General features: G+C 40.4%; 1 pseudogene; it reads left to right on the top strand.

Moving 5' to 3' along the window:
- The first annotated feature begins 309 nt into the window (after positions 1–309).
- Positions 310–19,607, top strand: LOC134468770 (GTPase IMAP family member 8-like; annotated as a pseudogene).
- Positions 19,608–25,279: the final 5,672 nt, after the last annotated feature.

Here is a 25,279-nt window from a genome sequence, read left to right as displayed (position 1 = left end):
GAGTGCCGTATAATAAAGTAATAATAATGGGGTAAGCTTGAGGATAACTGTCAGATGACACTGCTCGTGACATTTCACGTATGTGTCATGTAATATACTGTATTCATTCTGTATGCAAATGTATGTATAGAGACATTTGCAAAGCATGTTTCACTTGACATGATTAAAATGACAACATTATCATTAACATGGTATTATTCACATAATTATAATGATTTTGGGTGGATGAAATTACATCATAAGGGGTCATTATGGTTCAGATTGGCTGTATATAACCTCTTGAAGTATTACTACAGTGATTTTGGGACAATGACTCAGGGTACAGATGCCTTCATACCACAAAATCAATCAGAAATGGCATAATTGATGCTGGTTGCTAAGGGAAATGCTTTCCCTAGCAACCGTTGCTATGCAACATGGAATTCGGAGTGGCTCCACCCCTGATATTGATAAGCATGTCCTAATGAACACCTGTGCCAAGTTTCATGCTTGTATCACCTTGTGAGCGATTCTTCCATTATTTAACACCGATTGCTTGCGCTATATGTAATAACTAGTATTACACCGATACCATTTTTTGGCCCCAATACAGAAACCGATGCCTGGCTTTGCATTATCGGTCGATACAGATACCACTCTGTTTGAAATGTATAGATATATATGAAGAGCTGCATACTACTTGGATGTAAAATCGTTGCTATCATGGTTTTGTCAGGCTGCTGCCTACCTTTGTGAATCAGGAAAAAGACTAATACTGAATAAAGTGAATGCAGTACAACTTTTTATACTTTTTACATACCTCTGATATTAAATTATTAAGTTCAAGGCTGCATTCAAGTGTCATACAAGCATCAGTAAATGGTATTTACTATTTGTTGGTACTTGCCGATACCGATACCACCATTTTTGTGCCGTATCGGGGCCCCAGAAGATACTGGTATCGGTATCGATGCAACTCTAGTAGTAACAGTGGTAATTTACATGTTGACAATGATGTTTTGCAGTGTTAAACTGCTTTATTACTGCATATATGTAAAGGCAAGTGATATTTGAAAGGATGACAGTTGAGGGCAAGGGATATCTCTAAGGTTTTGTGTGTGCGTGTGTAAAGGGAGGATGTCTCACTATGACGCACGCACGCACGCATGCATGCACACACACACACACACACCATCAACATCAAAAACATCAAGTTTGATCTCATTTAAATCGCTTTTAGTAAAAAAAAAAACATTTTCTAAACTTTAAAAAGACAATAGCCTAGGCATACCTTAAAAATACTACCTTCAAATCTATGAATGTATAATTTGTTACAACATTTTGTTGATGAATTTCTCAGTTTTCAATTTAGATTTCTTAAATAAAAATATGAAACAATGGCTGATGTAAAAATAAATAATTTTGAGAGAATTAGGCTACATGTTTAGTTGTTAACCACTATTTATGAAGTCGCACCATGGTTTAAAACATTTAACATTGACTTTACAGTGTCTTGCATTAAGTTTAATATTGCATTTCACTGTCCCACATCAGGACAATGACTATCCCACATTAGGAAGTCGCTCATTTTCTGAGATGCTTGGGCACTAAGAACACTAATGTCTGTATCATTTCTTTTATAAATAAATTATCTGCATTCTTTCTTTTGATTATATGAGGACACTCCTGGAAGTTTCCAAAAATGTATTGAATGTGAATTTAACATTGTAATAGTCTTCAGAAGTCCGAAAACCACTTTAGGGCAATCCACCCTACCTTACAATCTAAGCTTTGGCATGGGAGGCACAGGCTGATACCACCAGAGACGATTGATAAGGTAGAGATAAGGAGTTTGTTCTGGTATTCGTACAATGCAAGTCTCTAAACAGCAATCCTATGGCAGCCAAGGCCCTTCAGGGGACTAAGAGACACAACTTATATTTGTCTACCATCCTGAAAATCTTTGCTCTGGATTAGACTTTTGGAGGCAGGTTTACAATAAATTTCTACTGTCGATTTCTGCTAGTTAGCATCCTTTACAAAATACACATAACTCCCATAGGTCTTAGCATAACAATAATTTTATTTTTTCCTCTTCTCCTCAAAGGTCTCCCATACATAAAATAAAGGCTGTTTAGTCACTAGCATAATGTTCTTATATTTGCTCACTCTCTTCTTCTACCGTACGTATTTATTGCTTATTTATGTCCTTCTTTGTATATGGTTTTGGATGAAACAGTATATGTTAAGTCTACACTAATGGTATGTATCACTGTACACAGATTGTCTGCATTCACAATGTAGTATTTTTCTTGTATGTATATTCTTTAACAGAATTGTATCTGTTCTCTGTTATCCTCCATATAGTGTCTCTAAGGCTAGTCCTGGTGGGTAAGACGGGAGCTGGGAAGAGCACCTCAGCCAACACCATCCTGGGCAGGAGAGTCTTCCTGGAGGCCCTGGGTGCGACATCTGTCACCAGACAGTGCCGGAAAGAGGGTGGGAAGGTGGCGGAGAGGGGGCTGGTACTAGTGGACACGCCAGGACTGTTTGACACGGCTCGTTCAGAGGAGGGTGTGAGGCAGGAGATCAGCAAGTGCATCAACATGACAGCACCAGGTCCTCACGCCATCATCATAGTTGTCAGGTTGGGTGCCTTCACCAGGGAGGAGAGGTGCTCTGTGGAGAAGGTGCAAGCTCTGTTCGGGGAGGATGCGGACCGCCACACCATGGTGCTCTTTACATATGGCGATGAGCTCACCGGTAGTTTTGAGAATTACATTACTGATGCACCTCCTGACCTCCAGCATGTCTTGAAGTTGTGTGGAGGACGCTATCACGTCTTCGATAACACAAACATGAAGAACCGCACCCAGGTCATGCAACTCTTGGAGAAGGTGGAGAAGATGGTGGCAGACAACAGAGGGCAGTTTTACACCAACGACATGTACCAGGATGTGGAAGGCCAGCTGAAGATGAGAGAAGAAGAAATACGAGAAAAATACTCAAAGGAGCTGAAAGAAAAAGACAGACAGTTTGAAGAGCAACAACAGCAATTGCTTGACACAATAGCAAAACTAAAACAATCTGAGCGAGAAAAAGACGAAAAAATTAAGGAATTGGAATATTGTGTTCATCTGAAAGATGTGGAGAATAAGGAATACAGACGGTTTTACCAACAGCTGTTGTCGGCTGCTAGAGTTGAAGCTGAGAGGAGTAGTGGCGTTAACATGGTGCCTGAGCTCTATGGAAAACTACAACAGACTCGTATAACTGAGCAGTGATTCATTAATTGTGATTCATTCAGTGATTCATACAATACATTTACTGTAGGGCAGTGTGGTTTTCAAAGCGGGGGCCGCGGAAGGTTGGCAGGAAAAATATTACGTAATAAAATCAATGATTTAATAAATTGAATAACTTAATTAGCCAAAATAGACCAAAAATAAGCTTAACAATCCCAGTGCAATAATTTTCTTCTTTACAATGTTCATATATTATGCTTTCTGTAGTACTTGAATGGGTGTAGGAATGCACCAACTTTATTGAGTTGTGAAAACGGGTGCACAGAAAGCTCATGTCAGGGGGGGATGGGTTGGAATCTACTGGTTTATGGCGTTGTCATGGTAAAGTTTGGGAACCCCTGCTGTAGGGTATGGATAACGCTAACGCTAACCTGCAGTGGTGTTGATGTGGTGCCTGCCAGTTCTGTAGCAGATTACAGATTCATGAATAGCCTAAACGCTGCAGTCATTCTAACACATATAATAATAATAATAATAATAATAATAATAATAATAATAATAATAATAATTGTATTTGTATAGCACTGTATCATACAAGGCATGTAACTCAAAGCGCTTAACAAATGGGAAAAAACATCATTGTTAGAGATGAATTTAAAAGGAGAGGTATAGAGGAGAGGCAGAAATAGCAGGAAGGCAGAGGAAGAAGAGATAGATAGAGATTGTAGAGTCATAAGGTCAACGTAGGTTAGGACCAGGATTCTTAGATGCATACGGTCCGTTAGATGCGATAGTGGCTGGGCCTAGCATAAGTCATAGATAGTCACACAGAGATTGGGCGCTCAGATGCGGCCCCTGGTGGCATCAGGGGTGAGGAAAAACTCCCTTTCGCTTGAATCATAGTTTGTAGGGGGGGGGGGGTCGTTCAGTGAGGTCTGAGAAAAAAAAGGAAGGAAGAAACCTCAGGCAGAGACCAGCGGCCACCTAGGGGAGCGCCCTGCCAGGGCTGGTTGTGAGCAGTAAGGACGCTGCGGCAGCTGGGACACTATGACGCCTTGGCAGCTAGGAGTTGGCAAGGATGAAGAGGTGGGTCTTCAGCTGCTTGAAGGAGTCGATGGAGCTGGCTGATCGGATCTCAATGGGGAGGGCGTTCCATCTCTTGGGCGCATAGCAAACGAACGCGTCGCCGATCTTCTTTTGCGGGGGGGCCTTAGCAGCTTGGCATCAGTGGACCTGAGAGCTCAAGCAGTGATGGTACAAGAAGGAGATAAGTCAGGCTCGTTGTTTTCCGGTATCCCGTTGACGTCAGGTGAACGCCCCTTTAGGAGACCATCCGAGTTTGAGAGTGAATTACGCCTCTAGAGTGCATTTGTGGGATTGAATCCCAGATTTCGGATGTCAAAATGCAAATTGACGTGTGTCCTCCTCGACACTTCCACCTTGAAATAAAACAAAGGGGTGAAATAGGTTTGTGTTGTGTGTCTTATTCATTGCACATCATCCAAAGACGGAACACAGGTGTGTTTCACATAGGCTACTATTTAATTATGCCATCGTATATTTTTGGGTAGCAGCAACTGTGTAGATGAGGTAATTAGGCCTAGCAATATTACATAACATTGGTTGCTCTTTCTATCGTAATTTGGCGATAACGTCCAGCATGTTCACAATGTAGGCTAGTCAGCGCAATTCACCGACAAAAGGCTCCCAATTCCGCGCACTTTTCAGGTCACGGTATTTCCGTTACTGTTTATTATTCCTTTATAGGCCAGTGGTGTAGTCTACGTAGAACGCGGGTATACGGAGTATACCCACTTCTAAATTTCAGGGATTTCAGTATACCCACGTAAAATTGATTGATCCATTGTTTTGAATAGCACAAATTTATTCAGTATAGCCACTTCAAAAAATGCTCAAATATACAGTATACCCACCATAAAAAAGTAGACTACACCACTGTTATAGGTCTACTGTTGTGCTGATTTCGCTCACACTTGCAGTCCTGTCTTTACTGCTGCAGGAACTGTGATTAGTTTGGTCGTTGCTGTGGAAATGGTTGAATAATTTTAGTCCTAAAGTTAAATAGGGAAGCGGCCAGGGCGAGTTTGAAGCCAGAATGTCGTCGTGAAATTAAAGTTCCATCTCTTTCCAGCTGCCGTTACGACACCCTTCATTACAATGCTGTCTATGGCCGTTTGACTCGGTTTTAAATGTCATCACCGTTTCAAATTGTAGGCCTAGGTTATAGCCTTGACATCTCTGTAGTAGGCTATTTCATACACATATGGTGTCCCATGTAAAGTGTTACAGACTTCTCGCGAATAGGCCTATTCCGATCACTGCCTAGCCAAAAAAGGGGACAACTAATGTGGCTTCACTGACAACTGCAACAGTTACTGCAAGCAACTGATATCTACCTGGAGTTGCATAAACAAAAGTGCATTAAACACCGCACACTGTGTAGGCCTAGGCCCTACTGTTCTCCCCCCCTCTTCAAGGCACGCGTTTCGCCCGGTGCGTCTTCAGGTTCCCGAAGACGCACTGGGATAAGAGCTAATCTGAAGACGCACTGTGCGAAACGCGTTGCTCGCTCAGGGGAAAAATACAAAAGAAGTATCCAGTGTGCGATGTTTAATGAACTTTTCGTATTGATCAAGTTTTTCTGCCTTGCACCTGGAAGGGTTGTGCACAATACAAGGACTTCCATGCACAAATAAATAAATACTAGGCCTATATGACAGGATATTACAATAAATGTACAATGAAAACAACGTGAATGTCAACTGGGATTACTATAGGGCAGTAAAGGCTCAGTTATGCTTCCTACTTGTGCCACAGAGTGAGCTTGACGCAGCCATGATGCAGTTAATTCTTGTTTATGCCCTGTTTTGAAGCACGGTCTGCGCGATGTCATTCCACGCTGAAACTGCCTTCAATACAAAGAGTAAACTAGACGTGTCGGTTGTTTTTTAGCATCACAGACTCGACGAGAATGAAAATGAAACATTAAATCTTTATATCACGTGCATGTTTGATCGCACTGGCAGCCACAGTAGTAGTTTGGAACAAAGAAGTGGCTCATTTGTCGAGGACGAAGCGGAATGTTTCCTCGACCTCGGAACCACTGTTCAACTGTCCAAATAACTTCAGCGTCGTAACTTGCAAGCGCATGTGTTGTCTTCGGTTCGTGTAAATAAATCAAACAACAAAGCACGGGCAACTTATTTAATGAAGAGCTCACAGTCCGTAGACCGACGAAGGTTAGAACAAGGAAGTAGCGCTTGTTCTCGACTCGAGGACAGAGCAGGCTGGTCGAGAGGACCAATCAGAGACCTATTTTCGCCCTTTCACGCCGTCGCTCCCTGCGTCGAGACACAATTTTGGGGAGGTGCCCCAGAGTACCTGCGTGATGGGGGGGGCTTCACTACGTTAACTGCGCGGCTCACTGCATCATGATGCAGTGACGCTGATCTCGAGGCATAAACCACCCTTTACCATGAGCGACGCGTCCCATCCCATCCGTCTCCGCCACGCCTCTTCACAGACTACGAATCCCACCTCAGCCCTTTGGATGGCGGTAATACGCAACCCTTGTCAGCTGCCACCAAACGCAACAGTAAGAGAAGAAGAAGGGGGGACAACGCCCCCTTAGGAGACCCAAACTTGAGCACATCCATTTACATTGTGTGGGCGGAGTTCAGGGTATCTCCTTCTTGTACCATCACTGGCTCAAGCAGGGGCATAAAAAGAGAGCATGTCAGAGATATAACTAGGGGCAAGTCCATTTAATGGTTTAAATACTGTCAGCAGAATCTTTAAGTCGATTCTGTATGAGACAGGTAACCAGTGCAGGTCTGCCAAGACAGGAGTGATGTCCTCTCTCATTCTGGTTCTTGTTAGGATTCTTGCCGCAGAATTTTGAATAAGTTGCAGTTTGTCAATTATTTTTTTGGGAGACCAGAGAATTGCAGTAGTCTAGCCTACTGGTGACAAAGGCATGAATAAGTTTCTCAGCGTCTTGTCGGGGGGCCAAGCCGCGCACTTTGTTGACATTTCTAAGATGGAAAAAAGCAGATTTTGTTATCTTGTTGATGTGAGGCTCAAAGCTCAAATCCGAGTCTATGACCACACCTAGGCTAGTAACCTTATCTTTAATGTGCATGCGTAGGTCACCTAGGCTTGAGTGGAGTTTTGCATGTTTTTTCTTAGGCCCAATGAGCAACACTTCAGTTTTATCCTCATTTAATTTTAGGAAGTTACTGTTCATCCAATCTGTGATGGCAGACATGCATTTAGTCAAGGCATGAATGACAGTGGTTTGGCTAGGCTCAACAGAGATATAATTGTGTGTCATCGGCATATCTATGAAAATCAACATTGTGCTCTCTGATGATGGAGCCCAGGGGCAACATATAGAGAGAGAAGAGGAGAGGGCCCAAGCAACTACCCTGAGCAACTCCAAACGGCACATCATACTTGTTGGAGACGTATTCTCCGATGGTGACAAAAACTGCCTTCTTGTAATATATGTTTTGAACCACTCTAAGACGTGGCCGGACAGTCCTACCCAAGATTCAAGGCGGTCAATTAGTATGTTATGGTCTATCGTGTCAAAGGCTGCACTGAGGTCGAGGAGGATAAGTGCTGAAACTTTGTTAGCGGCAGTGCTGAGCCTAAGATCACTTATTAACTTATAACTAACTTATAATTAACTTATTAACACATATAGTACGTAGGCCTACCACTCCCTGAAACTGTTTTAATCAAGGGACCTTCTGGTCAAAGTAATGAAACCATCTTTTGCCCTGTCATGGGGGTGAACAAAATATTGCTGTGTGCACCCGAAAAAGGACTGTATAGGGGCTGATGCAGGTATACAACAAACACCACAGGCTGTCCGGCCAGAACAGTACGAAGATATCCAATGAAGTCAGACACACACAGATGTAAAGGCAAGCCGTGAAAACCGTGGTTTACTATAAAGTAAAGAAATACAAAACAAGACAAAGGAAATATGTACATAATAAAATACACATAATACTATATACAATACAATATGTACAATAAGGAAACTGAGAATGGCTGCCTACAGCAGCTATCTTACCAAGGGGGAGGGGGAACATGAAGGTGACTGCCTACAAGCAGTACTCTTGTACTCTTTGCACGGCAAGCAAAGAGTACAAATGAGTGGAAGCTGGGACCCCAAGACGTCCAAGAGAAAAGAAGAGAGAGAGTTGGGTCCCATGCATAGATTCCCCGTCCGAACAGTGGTCTGACTAGTTAACTCCTGTCCTGGCCCTAGGCCTATAATATAGTATATGCTCCCAGCAGCACAGCAGGGTGCCGAGCCAGGGGGAGTGCCTGTTGCCGAGGGCCCCTAGCAACCCACTATAGGGCCACGAACGGAAAATCACCAAGTGCACAGGTCAGGCAGAGGAGAGCAGTAGAAGGACGGGGGAGACAGGTAGCCCACCAGCAACGGGGGATGGGCAACCTGCTAAGAAGTTGTGAGGAGAGGCATGAAGGTGAGGGCTCAGGGGACTCAGGGTTGACATTTCTTAACAGGGGGGAAGCTAACTGTCAGGCTCTGGAAGTTCAATATTTTCTGTGATTTGTATTTTCTGTAATTCAGTTATCAACTAAATTCAGAAAATAGAACAAAACAGAATTGCATCAAGCATCCTGATCCTCAATCAAATTCTGTGTAAGCACATATTTTTGACACAGCCTAGCCTACTTTTGCTTTTCACACTTAAGATCTTTATGCAAACCTTTTACTGAGCCTGCAAGCTTTGTGTGAGTCACTGGCAAAGGAAAAGAAACAACAATGGCACCGGGGTGAAAGTTAAGTAATTGACGACATTGGCCTTATTTACATGAGACATTTCATAAAAAAATAACTCAATTGAAATCTGAGTAACACTTAAGTCCGATTTGAAAACATCATTTTAAAACATCACAATTCGTAATTAGATGAAAGTGCAATGTACACTCGATGGAGCTATTTCATTACAAACTAGAAATTCACAGAATGCAGACCTCCGCCAAGGAAGCTGTTTGATAGAACATTTGACTGTGTTACACCCTATTTTTTTCCATGTCTTTCGTCCTTGTTTTTGTGGAGTTGGAAACTGGGACGTCAACATTTGCTGTATTTTTTTTAAAACTTCCAAAGTGAAATCCCTTGTTCCCTTTGCATAACTGATTACATTTTGTGAAGTTCTTGGAAATGACAATCTGTGCGTAACATTTTGAGGTATCCTGCTGACAGACAGACAGCCAGCCAAAACAACACGACTGAAAACACAACTTCCTTGACGGAGGTAATTATTAATCCAGAATTTAAAACATATATGTGGCCAGTGTTAAGCAATGGGAAATTCTGGCAGTCATGCCATATTGTGTTATGTTATGTACTGCTAAATAACCATCAAAATAACATTAAAAAAGAAACTTAATAGACTTACAACTCCAACTCTAAGTGTAAAACTGTAAAAAAAAAAAAAAAAAAAAAGCCTTTGAAATCATTTCCAACCCTACTAGATATCTGGTAAGTTTTAGGCAAGGAATTGTATTTGTATTGTTCAATTCACAAATGCAGCTCAGTGTGCTTTACAAAAATAAGAAATAAAATATATAAATAATATACTGATAAAAAGCACAGAGTAATGGCAAAGATTTAAAAAGGCATAAAATAGCGAAGGGTGAAAAGTAGAAACAATAAACAAAAAGCACCATTAAATATAATGAATAATTACAATCAGATAAAATTGTCCAAAACAAAAGTCATTAAACAGGATTACTAAAAAGACACATCAGTGAACAGCTTCGTCTGTTTTTAAAACAATTTACAGTGGGGGCATTTTTATATCTCCTGGGAGCTTCATTTCAACTTTCACTTCAACTTTGCTGCATAGTAGCTGTGTTTTATTCAAGTGTTCTCTTTATTTCCTTGAGCAGTAGGTCACAATAAAATCACAATAGTAATCATTAATTAAGCAATATGACACGAGTGGGAATGAGGTTGTTCTGGGACGGGTGTGATTCGCCGCAGGCACGAAGCCACATATGCTGCCCACTCACAAAAATACAGTAGCCTATGCTTTTGCAGTTAAAAATGTCTTTCTTTGTGAAAAAATATATTTTCTCATCATAATTAATAAAATTGATGGTGGTGAAATGAATAATGAATTTGATGGTGATGTGGGGTGGGGGGGTTTTGGTAAGATTTGTAAATGGGCTGCATACATTCTGGAACCACTAAAAAATGTATTATTGCTTGTTTTAATTTTTGTTTAATTTAGATTGGAAAAAGAATCACCCATACTAGATGTTTCTTTACTTAAAAATAGAAACACAAGCTTGCTAGGACTTACAGGTAGGCTACTTTGCAGTGTGTGCCTTGTCAGGGTTACGAAGTGTTTTTCTTTGCGTGCTAATGGCGTTGGTATGTTCAGTTGTGTTGTGCACAGACAACAGCATGTTTGAATTGTTCAGAACAGTAACTTTTTTAATTGTTTCAATTCACAGTTTTGATGCCTTCAGTGAGACTCTACAATGTTCTCTAGTCACAGAAATAATGTGTGTCAAAACTTTTGGTGTGTGTGTCTCAGTGTGCAGAGCATGTCATAAATAATTCTAATAGAGAAATCATGTCCTCAGGATTCTTAGTTGCAGGCAAGGCTCGACCTTCAACAGTGTGTGTTTGGAGTAAACAGTTATAGTATTTAGAACATTAGAAAAACACTTTAAATAAGCAGGTACAGTACATTCTAAATGTTCTTCAGACACATTTAATGGGGGGTGGGGGGCTCTATCATATACAGTGCCCTCCATAATTATTGGCACCCCTGGTTGAGATGTGTTTTTTAGCTTCCAATTATTATTATTTTTTTTCTAAATAATATGGGACCTTAATGGAAAAAAAGAGAAAAATCCAACCTTCAATACAAGTGCATTTATTCAGTGGGGAAAAAATCCCACAAAAAGAAATAATTATTTGACATCAAATAATGTGTGTCACAATTATTAGCACCCCTGGTGTTAATATTTTGTACAACCCCCTTTTGCCAACAAAACAGCACCTAATCTTCTCCTATAATGTTTCAAAAGATGGGAAAAGACAGAAAGAGGGATCTTCAGCCATTCCTCTTTGCAGAATCTTTCTAAATCATCCAGAGACCTGGGTCCTTTCCTCTGTACTCTCCTCTTCAGCTCACCCCACAGGTTCTCAATGGGGTTGAGGTCAGGGGACTGAGATGGTCATGGGAGGAGCTTGATTTTGTGTCTGGTGAACCATTTCTGTGTAGATTTGGCCATATGTTTAGGGGCATTGTCTTGCTGAAAGACCCAGTGACGACCCAGCTTCAGCTTTCGGGCAGAGGGCAACAGATTTTGATTTAAAATGTCCTGGTATTTCAAAGCATTCATGATGCCATGCACCCTAACAAGGTTCCCAGGGCCTTTGGAAGCGAAACAGCCCCACAGCATCACTGACCCACCCCCATACTTCACAGTGGGTATGAGGTGCTTTTCAGCATGCGCATCTTTCGTGGTACGCCAGACCCACTTAGAGTGTTTGTTGCCAAAAAGCTCAATCTTGGTCTCATCTGACCAAAGCACACGGTCCCAGTTGAAGCCCCAATACCGCTTGGCGAACTCCAGACGCTTGCGTTTATGATTGTGAGTGAGGAAAGGTTTTCTCCGTACATGCCTCCCAAACAGCTTGTTGGCGTGTAGACAGCGCCTGATGGTTGATTTGGAGACTTTGTGACCCCAGGATGCTACCATTTGTTGTAATTCTGTAACAGTGAGCTTTGGAGATCTTTTGATTTCTCTTACCATCCTCCTCACTGTGCATGGTGGCAAAATAAACTTGGGTCCTTGACCAGGCTTGTTTACCACTGTTCCAGTTGTTTTGAACTTCTTAATTATTCCTCTCACAGTGGATATGGGCAGCTGCAGTTGAGTGGCAATCTTCTTGTAGCCTCTGCCTGACCTGTGAAGGTCGACACACATCTGCCTCACTTGTATGCTGTGTTCCTTTGTCTTTCCCATGTTTAAGAGTGGATAAGAGAAATGGCCTCGGTGTCACGTCATATTTATACCCCAGGGAAACAGGAAGTGATGAATTACTAATTAAATGTTCCTACATACTCTGGTAAACTTTGTAAACTACTGTAGAAATGACAGAAATGCTTCAATTATATTTATTTCCTGGGAATTGTTAAGGGTGCCAATAATTGTGGAACAGGTGATTTAATGAAAAAGAATTATTTTTTAGTCAGGGATTTTTTTATTTTCTTACAATTCATTTGAGTTGAAGGCTACATTTTCCTACAATTTTCAGTGTGACAGTATTCTTCTGCAATAAACACTGAATTTATTTTAAGGCTTTTAACACATCTCAACCAGGGGTGCCAATAATTATGGATGGCACTGTATATAAACTGTGTTAAGTGACCTGATATACAGTACAGTACATAGATCGATGAATAATCTCTCTCTGTCTCTGTCTCTGTCTCTCTCTCCCTCTCTTTCTCTCGCTCTCTCTCTCTCTCTCTCTCTCTCTCTCTCTCTCTCTCTCTCTCTCTCTCTCTCACACACACACAGACACAGTTTTTTAAAAAAAAATTAGGTCCATGGGTTGTGGCAGGTTGTGTGTTCAGGGCAAAGGGCACAGTTTTGTCAGATAAAAGGAGATATGATCGTGCTTTACAGCTTCATCTTTATTGCTATGACTGAGGCTGACAAAAAGGCGTTATCTATGTACATTGCACAGGCAGTGTAAAACTGAAAGGAATAAGCAAACACTTAAGTGCTTCTGATTTTGAAAGGAAGGTCTACACTAACCTGCCATTCTTACTTCGAAGGTAAGTGTTTGAAGTCAAATATTTACGTATCACTGATTCTTGAAAGTTTGGCAAAAACATGTCCCTGCAGTAAAATATTAATTCTGTTGAAAATCAACTAAATTTTCACAAACAAAATGAACCCAGGTAATGGCCAAGGGGTCTGTCACACGAATACACAGTTGTTTGAAATATTTAAGTGCAATTTTATTACTTTTCATGGCTATAAACCTGTCCACACCCTGTAAAAACGCCTGTCCCAAGGACTGGCATCATCATTTCAATTGACTTAAAATACAAAAATCACTAACAGAATTGAACAATATCACCATGATGTGGAAGACCATATTAAAGTGGTTCTACAGATGTACACATAGTGGATGTAAAACAATATTTACTATTATTTACTGATTGCTCAAAATGTGTCCACCATATTGGTCACCACCGTCAGATCTTTTCTAAAAGACAATAAAATCAGGTATGTACAAGGTAATTTTCATTACTGAGGACCCCTTTTCAAACCTTTAGCTCTACTGCCTACTTCACCATCACTGAAGCTCCTGTAAGTTTATTATTTTGTCCTCAATTTGTTAATTTGTTTGGACACTGGTACTGTCCCAACCATAAACTGTCAACACCGTCGGGGGTTTTAATAGCATTGTATTACATTAATGTTAATAAATATATATTTTTTTCAGAAAAGGTATGAAGCACCCAAGAAACAGAGCGAAAATGAAATGGCTAATGTTAACAAACAATGCATAATATTTAAAAGAGTGTTTTTTTGTCTCACACCGTCAGATGTCACCACCGTCAGATTTTGTTCTGCTCATCATGTTGTTCCATATTTTACTAAATTGTGCTGGTTAATGAAACATTACTAGGCATGTTAGTAATAATTCTGATCCAAAATGATACTCTAGCCACCACTGAGGTGCATTTGGATGTTTTTTTGTCAGAAAACCTGACGGTGGTGACATCTGATGGAGTTCACCAAAAAACACATGTTTTAAGTGTTTTTGACATGTTTTAAGAATATGCATACAATAAGTATCTACAGTTATGTTGAATTGTTAAAGTAATTCACTTTAATACAGTAAACATGTGTTTTTACTTCTAATTCTTTCTGCCGCTGTTGGCAAAACAAGAAAGAGCCCATTTTATGAAAAATGTTAAACATAGGGGAGCTTGGCCAATGCATTCACTGCACAGCCAAGACCTACATCTATGATAATACACCTCTATATTTTGGATTTGAACAACTTAAAAGCTGTTTTTACCACATTTTCAACAACCAGTGGCTTACTTCCTAGATAATATACTAATGAAGTAAAAGCACATGCTCATACTGTGCACACACAAAAATAAAGTGTTTATGCAAGATGCCATTGACTTGAGAGGGCTATTTATTTTGCTAAATGCAGGTACTAATTAGGCCACTTTCACCACTCTCAGATTACTGTCACCACCGTCAGTTCTTAAGTCACCACCGTAAGAAGGAGTTTTGGACATTTTAAAGGAATGTGCTTACAACATTTTCCTTAGGAGTTGTTGAAATATCAAAGTAATAGCCAATTTAAGCCTACACGAATATTTGTGAAATTACAAAAAATTGTTTGTTCTATTTAGGTGTTAAGTAAGCAGCGTATGACGGTACATATTTTAAAATTAGAACACATGAAACAGTATTAAAATAGAACAAAAGTGAATTTTCAACATTTAAAGGCATATGTGTGAACCAAAAAATACACATAATCACTTAAAAACTCCAGATACATATGCAACCAAATCAATACAATTTTAATAACTTTTAATTGTGTTGACAAAAAACAAGGTATGATCGGAGAAAAGCCTGATTTCTGAAAAAAATACATAATGGGGAGATTGGCCTTGTGCATTTCCGAAAAGCCAAGACCTTAGTCTACGAGGATATACCATATAATTTTGTAATTCACTTTGTTTTTTTCTGTCAACATTACAACCTGTTTTAGCCACTTTCTCAAGAATCAGTGGTATACGATTTCACAAAGTTTAGTACAACAGTATTAGTATTATAGGGACAGTATTTAGTATTATAGGGACAAGTTAAAATATTGTATTTTCAAAGAAGGGGGGGGGGGGGTATTATTCTGAAAAAAGGTCACAATTTTTTTTAGGAAAAAAAGTAATTTTGCTAAATAAAACTCAATAAATAGCCAGAAATCTGCCATCTCTCACTCAAATAGAAAGCCACAGAAGGAAATGTTTGTGTTTGGTTCACGGCTGTCTCTGTCCAAACAGCAGGCATCACTCAATCAACACTATCGGTACAGATACATACTGACATACACATTCAACACCGCTGCCATCTACACACCACACAGGCACTGAAGGTCACAGTAGGGGACGTTCAGAACTCTTTGTAAGGACATAATTTGGCCAACATCTGCAAATAGACACTCAAATTGAGCCATTGAAGGAAGCGGTTTGTGTTTGTTTGGTAAGGAACTTTTCTTAGCTAATGTCAGCAGATCCACAAATTGTATGAGATGCCTTTAAAAGGGCACTAAATAAAAATGGCTTCATTTAGACGAGTTGCCAACTAAAACATCACACCAAGTCACATGCAACTTACGAATTGCACAATGAGGAAAGGCAAGGACATTTTATAATGCTTTTTGTACACAGATGCAGCTCAATGTGCTTCACCAAAAATAAAGGTATAGCCTAAGTATACGAACACAGCAAAGAGGTAGGCCTATAGCCTCCGATGGCAAAAAACCCTGACTTCGTTGTACCGGGTAGGTACAATTTTAATCAGTTGATCACCTGTAAAACCAACTCAATGTTCAGTCTATCTAGTAGTGTGACATGATATTATTGGATGCTGCACTTAAGTCCAAAAGCACCAAGATCCATGTTTTGCCAGCATCAGAGTTCAGACATACTGTAGGCCTGGCCCTATATCATTCATGACTTAAGAGCTGTTTCAGTGCTGTAATTTGCACGGGAAGCTGATGGAAACTCATCAAGACAATTATTTGATGTCAAGGCAGAATTCAATGAGATTAGACATGGGCCTATAGTTGTTTAGTACCAATGCATCAAGGTTGTTATTTTTCAACAACTGCTTTTATCAAAGAAGAGGGAAATATCCCAGTCTGTAATGAGTTGAGTGGATGAGGTGTAATGAGGTATAATCACTCAAGATAATAGGAACAAAGGAGGCGCACACAAGGCTTGTGTGAAAACGTGTATTAAAGCCGAAATTTAACAGCAGAAGTCTGAGGTTAACTGGAGAAACAAACATTTCGGAGCTAGTCCATTTTCAATGTCTCCGTCTGTTTCTTAACCTCAGACTTCCGTTGTTAAATTTTGGCTTTAATACACTTTTTCACACAAGCCTTGTGTGCACCTCCTTTTTTCCTATTATCTTGAGTGATTACTACTTTTTGGGAGTGCACGCACCAAGCAATACACAGGTGTTAAATGCAGGCGCAGACGCTCACCTTTGTTGGTCTTTTGTCATTCACCGTGTAATGAGGTGTAGAATGGATTTTCTTTAAAAAGCTATTGGCAAAATGTCTTGATACGTCTACAGCAATCTAACTAACTAGGAAATTAGGTTAAATTAAATCCTGTAGTTAATGTCCATGTATTAGATAGGGCCTACGGATGTTGTGAGCGTAGTGTGCATACATTGCAGAGGCAAACATGTGGTTAAGTAACACTAAAGTTAAGTAACACCTAAAACACTCGCTATGAGATGAACTCCAATGCTTGGAATGGATTCGTAATAATATGCTCAAAAATCAGTAATGTGTTATGAAGATGGCATGCATGAGATGACAAGACTGTCACACTGTGATATTTTATAACAGTTCGAATCGGCCATTACCGACGTTCTGAGGTTAAAAAAAATGACACTACGCCATGACCATACATAAAACTAGTCCCGTCCAAATAGAGCTTTATTAGCCTATATAGGGTGAAATCAGTTGTAGTAAAGAGTAGTAAAACAGGAGATTACCCCACCTGACACAATGCCCAAATTAGCGTCAGCATTTTGTTTTACTCATGTCAGGTGGGGTACTCTTCTGTATTACTACTAGTACTTTATTACAGCTCATTTCAACCTTGAAGTCACATTCCCACTGCAATGAGGGGGAGACTAATTTTAAAATATAGCTTTTTTTGGATATTAATGTAAAAATATTCAATATTTTAATATCTCATCATTCATACCCAGTCATTGTTTTCCATGCTGTTTGTGTAATGTATGGAGCCAGAAAAGAGCTTTCAAACAACTTTAAAACCATCTCTGTGTCACTTATAATTGACTCTAGTCATGGATTTATGACCTACCCTCTTCATTAAGGCTTTCGTTGTCCTTCTCCCTTAATACTGGTGTCAAATTCATGCGATTGCATTTCAGGGCTTCTACCCAAGTTTTCTGAAAATCTGTGTCGTCCGGACCCAACGTGTAGGCTACCTGTAAGTTGTGCTACAACTGTGTCAAGATGTGCTTTTGTAGACTGTGCTAGAGCCAGGTGTAACAGCAGCAATTGCTCTGCAAATCATGACCAGTCTCTTTCAAACATCTAATGTTGTGCTCTCCATTGTTACAGACCCAGGAATTCGAAACAACAAAAAGCCAGAACAAATTCTAGCCTACATCAGCTCAATGTCGTCCTGTTGGGGAAAACAGGATCTGGAAAAAGTGTCGAATTTTGGGCCCCTTAAGGGCCCCTGTTAGTGCTTTTGGGCCCTCTTAAAGGCCCTTGTCAGTGCTTGGGCCCTTAGAATTTGTAACATCTTTCCCCCCCTAGCGGCACCTGTGATCACCAAGGGAAACGTCACCATTGAGGGCACCCATTTCACAGTTTATGACACCCCTGGCCTATTTAACACAGAAAGAAGCAATGATGAGGTCCTGGATCAGTGGAGAAATGACCACCAATTAGATCAGTCAGCTCCCACTGTGTACCTGCTGGTGATCAGGCCAGAGAGATTTACAGCAGAGCAGAAAAGCACAGTCCAGAGACTTGTAGAGAAATTTGGTGGCAGATATCATGTCTTTAACAACAAAAAGGAAAATCGTGAACAAGTGTCAGAGCTTATCTGAAAAATAATGAAATCACACAAAGGTAAGAGTCATAAGACTGGTTTAGGGCATTATAAATGATTGCAGTGAGCATGTTAAAATTGAGATGGGAAACATAACACAACTTCTAACTTTCATGAATGGGTCTATAAATAGTATGCGAAGGCATGTTTTCCATGCACCGGTTTATTTTAGTGCAGTATTGTTATTACTAAAAATCTCATTGTCGGCCTAGGGATCGATCCAGTTGCAGACATGAGACCTACTGTCGGGAAACAGAGCCCTCTTATCCAGCCTGACTTTCACTGTGAGTTACATTTAAAATACATTATTTATCAGTTATGTTTTTATCATTAACAAGCACGGTCGAGTTCGTAGTGTGTAGCAGAGTGAGCACAAAATGTAAAATAAGATTGGCACATTTGCAATTCAATTGTTTTGCTAAAATGTAACATTGGCTTATCCTGTCAAATGAACCCCAGCCTATTGTACTGCAGTACATTATTAAAAGTATTGCTGTCCCCCTAGTAGGGACTGATCCAGGACCAGAACAGACCAGCTCGCAGCCTGAGAGGAGACTGGTGCTACTGGGGAGAACTGGAGCAGGGAAGAGCTCTTCAGGAAACACCATACTGGGGGGAAATAGCTTTCATTCACAACGAAGTTGTAAAGCTGTAACAACACAGTCAGAGGTTCAACAAGCGGTTGTTTCAGGCAGATCTGTGTTTGTAGTGGATACTCCAGGGCTGTTTGACACTGAACGTAAACAGGAAGACATTATTTTAGATTTAGCCAGGTCTATTTATGAATGCAGTCCAGGCCCTCATGCTTTCCTGATTGTTTTGTCACTCACTTTGAGGTTCACGCAAGAGGAAAAACAGGGTACTGACATAATCAAAGCATTTTATGGAGAGGGTGCTTTAAAGTACACAATATTTCTGTTCACCGGTGGAGATCAGTTAGAGGGGGAGGATGTAAACAAGTACATAGAGGACAATAAGACTCAGTGGTCTGGTCAACCAGTGTGGAGGGAGGTACCATTTGTTCAACAACAGAGATGAGAGAAACGGGCATCAGGCCACTGATCTGCTGGAGAACATTGATAAGATGGTTGAGGAGAATGGAGGAGGTTACTATAGTACTAAGATGCTGGAGGATGCAGCAAGATGCAGAGCAGAGGCAGAGCAGAGGGAGACGGAGCAGAGGGAGAGGGAGCAGGAGGAGAGAAAACGTCAAGAGGAACAGCAGAGACATAAGTAGATTGAGAGAGCTAAAAGAGAGACAGAGGAAAGAATTAGGAGAAAAATGGCAAAGGAGGCAGAGCAGGAGAAGATGGAGCAGGGGAAGAGGAATCATCTAGAGGAAAAACAAAAGCAAGACGAGCTTAAGAGAGCTGTCGGAGAGGCAGAGGAGAGGATTAGGAGAAAAATGGAAAGAGGAAAGGATTAGGGGAGAAATGGCAAAGGAGGCAGAGCAGGAGAAGATGGAGCAACAATTTCTGAAGAGAAACAAGAAGATTTTGCTTGCTGCAGCAGTAATAGGTGGGTTAATAGGTGGGGTTGGGTTGCCACTTATGATGTTTGAAGCTGGGGCTGCTGCTGTTGGGGCTACTGGTGTTGTTGGGGCTACTGGTGCTGCTGGTGGTGTTGCTACTTCCGCTGCTACTGGGGTTCTTGGGGCTGGCGGGGTTACTGGGGCTGTTGGGGCTGGGCTTGGTGTTGTGATTACTTCCGGTTGTGCTGCTGCTGCTGGGGCTGCTTGGGCTGGTGTCGCTGCTGCCGCTGGGATGGGGTCTGCTGGTGCCGCTAGGGCTGCTGCTGCTGCTGCTACTGCTGCTGCTACTGGTGTCGCTGCTGCTGCTGGGGCTGGTGCTGCTGTTGCCGTTGAGATGGGGTCTGCTGGTGCTGGTGTTGCTGGGGCTGTTAGTGCTGGGGCTACTATGGCTGCTTGTGTTGGGGCTTCTGGGACAGGGGGTGCTGTAGCTGGGATTGCTGCGGGTATTGCTGCTGTTGGGGCAGCTGTTGGGACTGCTACTGGTGTTGCTGCTACTGGTGTTGCTGCTACTGGTGTTGCTGCTACTGGTGTTGCTGCTACTGGTGTTGCTGCTGCTTCTGGGGCTGGGGCTGCTGTAGCTTGGACTGTAGTGGCTGGAGCAGTGGGAGGAGCACTGGTTGGAGCGGCAGGGGCTGCAATAAATGAAAGTTGTGAGAAATCTGACAAAGAAAAAGAACAGTAACTACTCAAATATTATAATAGGCAATAATGCCTTCAATGTTGTCATAACGCTCAGTCAAGCATGTTGATAGAAACTCTGTTTTGGTAAAATAACCATATATATTTTCTCAAACAAAACAAAAAATCCCAGTGCGTGCAAAACTGTATTAAAAACAGTGATGATTGATGAATGTGATGAATGAATGTGTTTACCTTATGGTAAATATACTAGCTGTAGTAATCAGAACAATATAGCTGTAGTAATCAGAATGACAAGACAACACAAGGTAATGGTAAAATAGTCAATTTGCTGTTGTTTTTAAATGTATGGGTGGCAAAATATATGGTGGTTATTGGAACTCAATTCACCCTTACTTAAAATGTGGTTAATTATAGGCCTTTTTCACACTTTTTCTTTAGCAATAACTTCGGCCTTCTCGCAAAAGCCTTGGATCGAGAATGTTAAACGGAATGTTTGATTTCCTTCTTCTTTTTGACTTTTGACTGATAACTGAATTGCTGCAAACATTGAATACACAGAATACATTAAACAAAATGTTATAACAATATGAAGCAAGAATCATGTTTTCTTTATTCAATGTTGATGCTCCTTCACCCAATGTGTTGTCACAATTTAACACTGTGTATGGGAACAACAATGTAAAATTATGTTTGTCTTGAGCCTCAGTCTACTGTGTTGAAGTTGTAAAGCATTAACCAAAATACAGTATGTGGGGTAAACTTGCAGTTTTCCAAGACAAGATCGTGGGAATCAGATGACGCCATAGACTAGAGCTGTTGTTTTGTTTTACTAACTCTTACATTTTTAGAATTTGATAAATCAGTGGAATTGTCTATTCGCAAATAAACATGCTGTTGGGGGGCGAGGGGATGAGCTCTGTAATGCCTTATTCGCTTAAAGACCTGGCGTATTAGATTAATATGCCACAATATGTATGTTGTGTAGTTATATACTTACCCTATGTATGCTGCTGGACACCTTAATTTGCCTCAGGATTAATAAAGTTACTCTATGCTACTCAACTGTAAGCCTACTCTGTCAATGCAATCAAAGCCCACACTCTGTTTTTGGTCTCAATCCTGATTGTAGCCTATTAGCCAGGCCATGCCCTCATAGTGACGCAACTCCTTTGGGGTTGCTTCAAGTCAGGCCAAGAGCAATGTAAATATCGTTTCTAATCTCCAGAAAAAGCAGGAACTCCAACCACTTTGTCGGAAACCAGTCAACGGGAGGCGGGTCAACCACACCGTTTGGGAAACTTAAATTGTTATGCTCTTGGTCAGACCAAGTCTTGAAGAGATTTGAAAGTCGATGATAATCAGGCTAGCAGCCTAGAACCGTTGGGAGGAAAGTGGTTCTGTGCCTAAAGATAATACCCTGACCGTTTTCAGAAGACAGAGAAGAGTCAGTCAAGACTCATTGAAAAACTGTGCTGCCTATTGCCAAATTGTATCTTTGTATGAATATTTACAAAATAATAAACTAACATTTAATAGTATGACCAAAGTACAGTATGTTTGCAGCTAAAAAAAAATGGCCAAGAAGATCCACCTTTTCATGAAAAGTGCAATTTTCCCAGTAATGAAGAATACATAAAGAATTTGATGGTGGTAAGTTTTCGTGAAAAAGTTAACATTTGTGAATGGGCAGCATGAATGATGAAGTAACCACAGTAGTTTTTACCTCCAGCTGAGGCATGTCAAGTTAACTCATAATAGCCAATTATAATTATATAGTGAGTCCTAGTATTTGATCCCTTGCTGATTTTGTTGGTTTGCCTACTAACAAAGACATGGTCAGTCAATAAATGTCATGATAATATGTAAGCCTATTCTAATATGGAGAGACAGAATATCAAAAAGAAAATCCAGAAATTAGCTTAAGAAAATATATTAATTTATTTATATTTCATTGAGCAAAATAAGTATTTGATCCCCTGCCAACTGATAACAATTCTGGGCCCACAGACCATGCTGGGCACTTCCGATCAACTTGTCAGCTGAATTAAAGACACCTGTACATACTAGCATGCATAAAAGACACATTGAGTCAGTAGAATCAGTCCATAGTGAGTGAATCAATCACACTCCAACCTCACCAACATGGGAAAGACTAAAGAGCGGTCGAAGGATATCGGGGACAAGTTTTTAAACCTGAACAAAGGTTAAATTGGCTACAAAGCCAAAAGAAAGAGACTGGGTGTCTGAAAGTGGTATCACTATGGTTTGAGGGTGTTTGTCTGGCCAAGGCACAGGACAACTTCACATCATTAACAAATGGATGGAGGGAGATATGTATCGTGCAATCCTAAGTGCAAACTGCCTTCCCTCCACCTCTAGACTGAAGGTGGGCAATTTTTGGATCAACATGACAATAATACGCGACATACAGTCAAAGCAACGAAGGAGTGGCTCAAGAAGAAGCATATTAAAGTCATGAAGTGGCCAAGATAGTTTCCAAACATTAACCCATAGTCATTCTATGGAGGGAACTGAACCTCCCATTTGCCAAGCTACAGCCACAAACATGTTACAAACATGTCACAAACAGCTACATGCAGTAGTACGTAGCATAAACTCCCAGACACTTGACCATTCACTTGCCAGTGAAGCAAGCCCTTAGGAGAAAAACTGCACTGCACTGCATTATACAAAGTGGAGCTTTACGGCAGTATTATTGTTGACTACTACTGCAATAACAACAACAGCAACAACATTATTATCATTTGTATTATTATTAATAATAATGATAATAATAACAACAACAACAACAACAACAACAACAACAAAAACAACAACAACAATAATAACATTGTCATCATCCACATGAGAGGATAATCGCTAGGTCAATATGTCACAATTCCTAATTCTTTTTTTTTTATAATTAGGCCTACTGTATTATTATTTATATATTTTCAATGTGTACCACATCATATTGTATTGCCCACTTCCAAACATAGACCTCATTACAGTTGATAGTAGGCAGATGGCGCTGTAGGGCACAATTGTGGATACGAAAGTGAAAGTGAACCTCCTGTATGTTGATTCAGACGGTCTTCGCTTCACCCACCGGCCATCTTCGTTCTTGATTCCTGCTTTTATCAAATAAAGTAAGTAAACTACGTTGTTTGCTGCAGATAGGGCTATGGTTAAATGTTAGGGTTTGGCGAACTCTTACAAAGGTTCGCATTTTCAATATGGTCTGGGCTTCTTAGCCCTATCACATGCACAAGCGGGTTGGTCTGGATCGGTTTTAAGCCCTCCACCTGCATTTCTAGCTCCGATGATTAAGCACTAGGCCTACGGACCAGACTTGTGCCAGATAGATGTTTCGGCTCACACACATCCCAACTGCTAGGCTACTATACTACCAAGAAGCAGTCCTGTCCCAAATCTGCTTCTTCCTATAAACAATTTCAGAACAGTTTCTTTCCAACAACTGTCACAATAGGGCCTAGGATACTCAACTCAAGTTTGCACAGAGTACCTGCCATGCTTGCACACCACAGGGTCACCATCGCTGCTAACTACTTGAGCTCAAACCTAATCTTATTTGCACTGCAAATTTCAATGGAGTGTCATATCATATCAAGTCAGTTAATCTATTCGTAGACATCCTCTTCCTTTGACATTTAAAAACTCTGAACTGTCATGTTATTACCTTCGATCTGCAAATAGCCTATGTGTTATTGCATTATTTTACCAAATCAGATCATCCGTTTTTTGTTGTTGCCTGACATACTAGAAAATAGGCGTCTGAACATGCCAATTACCTCTATCACTTGATGAAGCTAGTCAGCAAATTCTCAATCATGTTACTGCTATGCACTTGTGGCCTTTTGGGGACTTGCACAAGTTTCTGCTTTACATATTTTCCCATGGTTATTACATATGTGTGCACTTTATGGTGAATCTTAAAATCTTTTATTGTATTTGTATGACAATGAAGGGTTTCTGTTCTATTCTATTTCATTCTATTCGAAAACCTAGAAACCTTGCCGGAGGTAATGAAGGCCAAAGAGAAGTGAACATGTCATAAACTGATCTGGTCAAGATAAGTAAGATTACAAAGGTAGTGAATGTTCATTCCACATGCGTTCCAGCCATAAAGCAGATTGCTAAAGGTGCAAAAGCAACAGTAGACATGCATCAAAGTACCATTTTTAGCGATTGTTTGCACACAATTCACTATTCCTGCTTTACGGTCAATTTTCGAACACTGCACACAATAAACATGACATATAATTCATTATAGTCAGGCATAAATTGTACAATAGTCAGGCCCTAATATTGAGAATTCTGTAACTTTTGTCATTTTTGCAGAAAAGTTGTTATGCAACATTTTTTTTAGAAAGTTTTTAAGTCCATCCTATAACATTTACAGTTTTTCTCAATTCAAACAATTTCTAGTACTTGACACCCAATTCTGGAAACATCTCACCCATTTACCAAACACATACACCAATGTCACTTGACGTCAAACACAATTCCTTACACTCAAATTTCGAATTTCAGTTCTAAAACACACTATACACAATTCTCTGTATTTGACAGAATTTTCATGAAGAAAACCCGTGGTCATGGAACGCGCTGTCATTCAAAATCAAATTAAAATCAAGTGCCATACTATGTGTACTTCCTCATCACATTGGCAAACTCCTTTCATACCTGTTCACAATGAGCAATCATCACCCCATCAGGACACTTAGCATGTGACAAGACATGAGGGGATGCAGTGAGTGCTCGCTGTATTTTGTTTTTTTCTGAGTGAACAAGAAATTTAAGCGGTTAAATGTGTTGTTAAAAGGTCACTAATCATTGTGTCAAAGTGAAATTTCTGTAATGCTTTCCTATGAAAAGATATACTCACAAATCTGCAAAACCTG

This window comes from Engraulis encrasicolus, chromosome 18 (assembly GCF_034702125.1).
Source record: "Engraulis encrasicolus isolate BLACKSEA-1 chromosome 18, IST_EnEncr_1.0, whole genome shotgun sequence".
NCBI lineage: Eukaryota > Metazoa > Chordata > Actinopteri > Clupeiformes > Engraulidae > Engraulis > Engraulis encrasicolus.
Note: the sequence above shows the minus strand (reverse complement) of the source record. Positions and strands in the feature narration are given on the sequence as shown.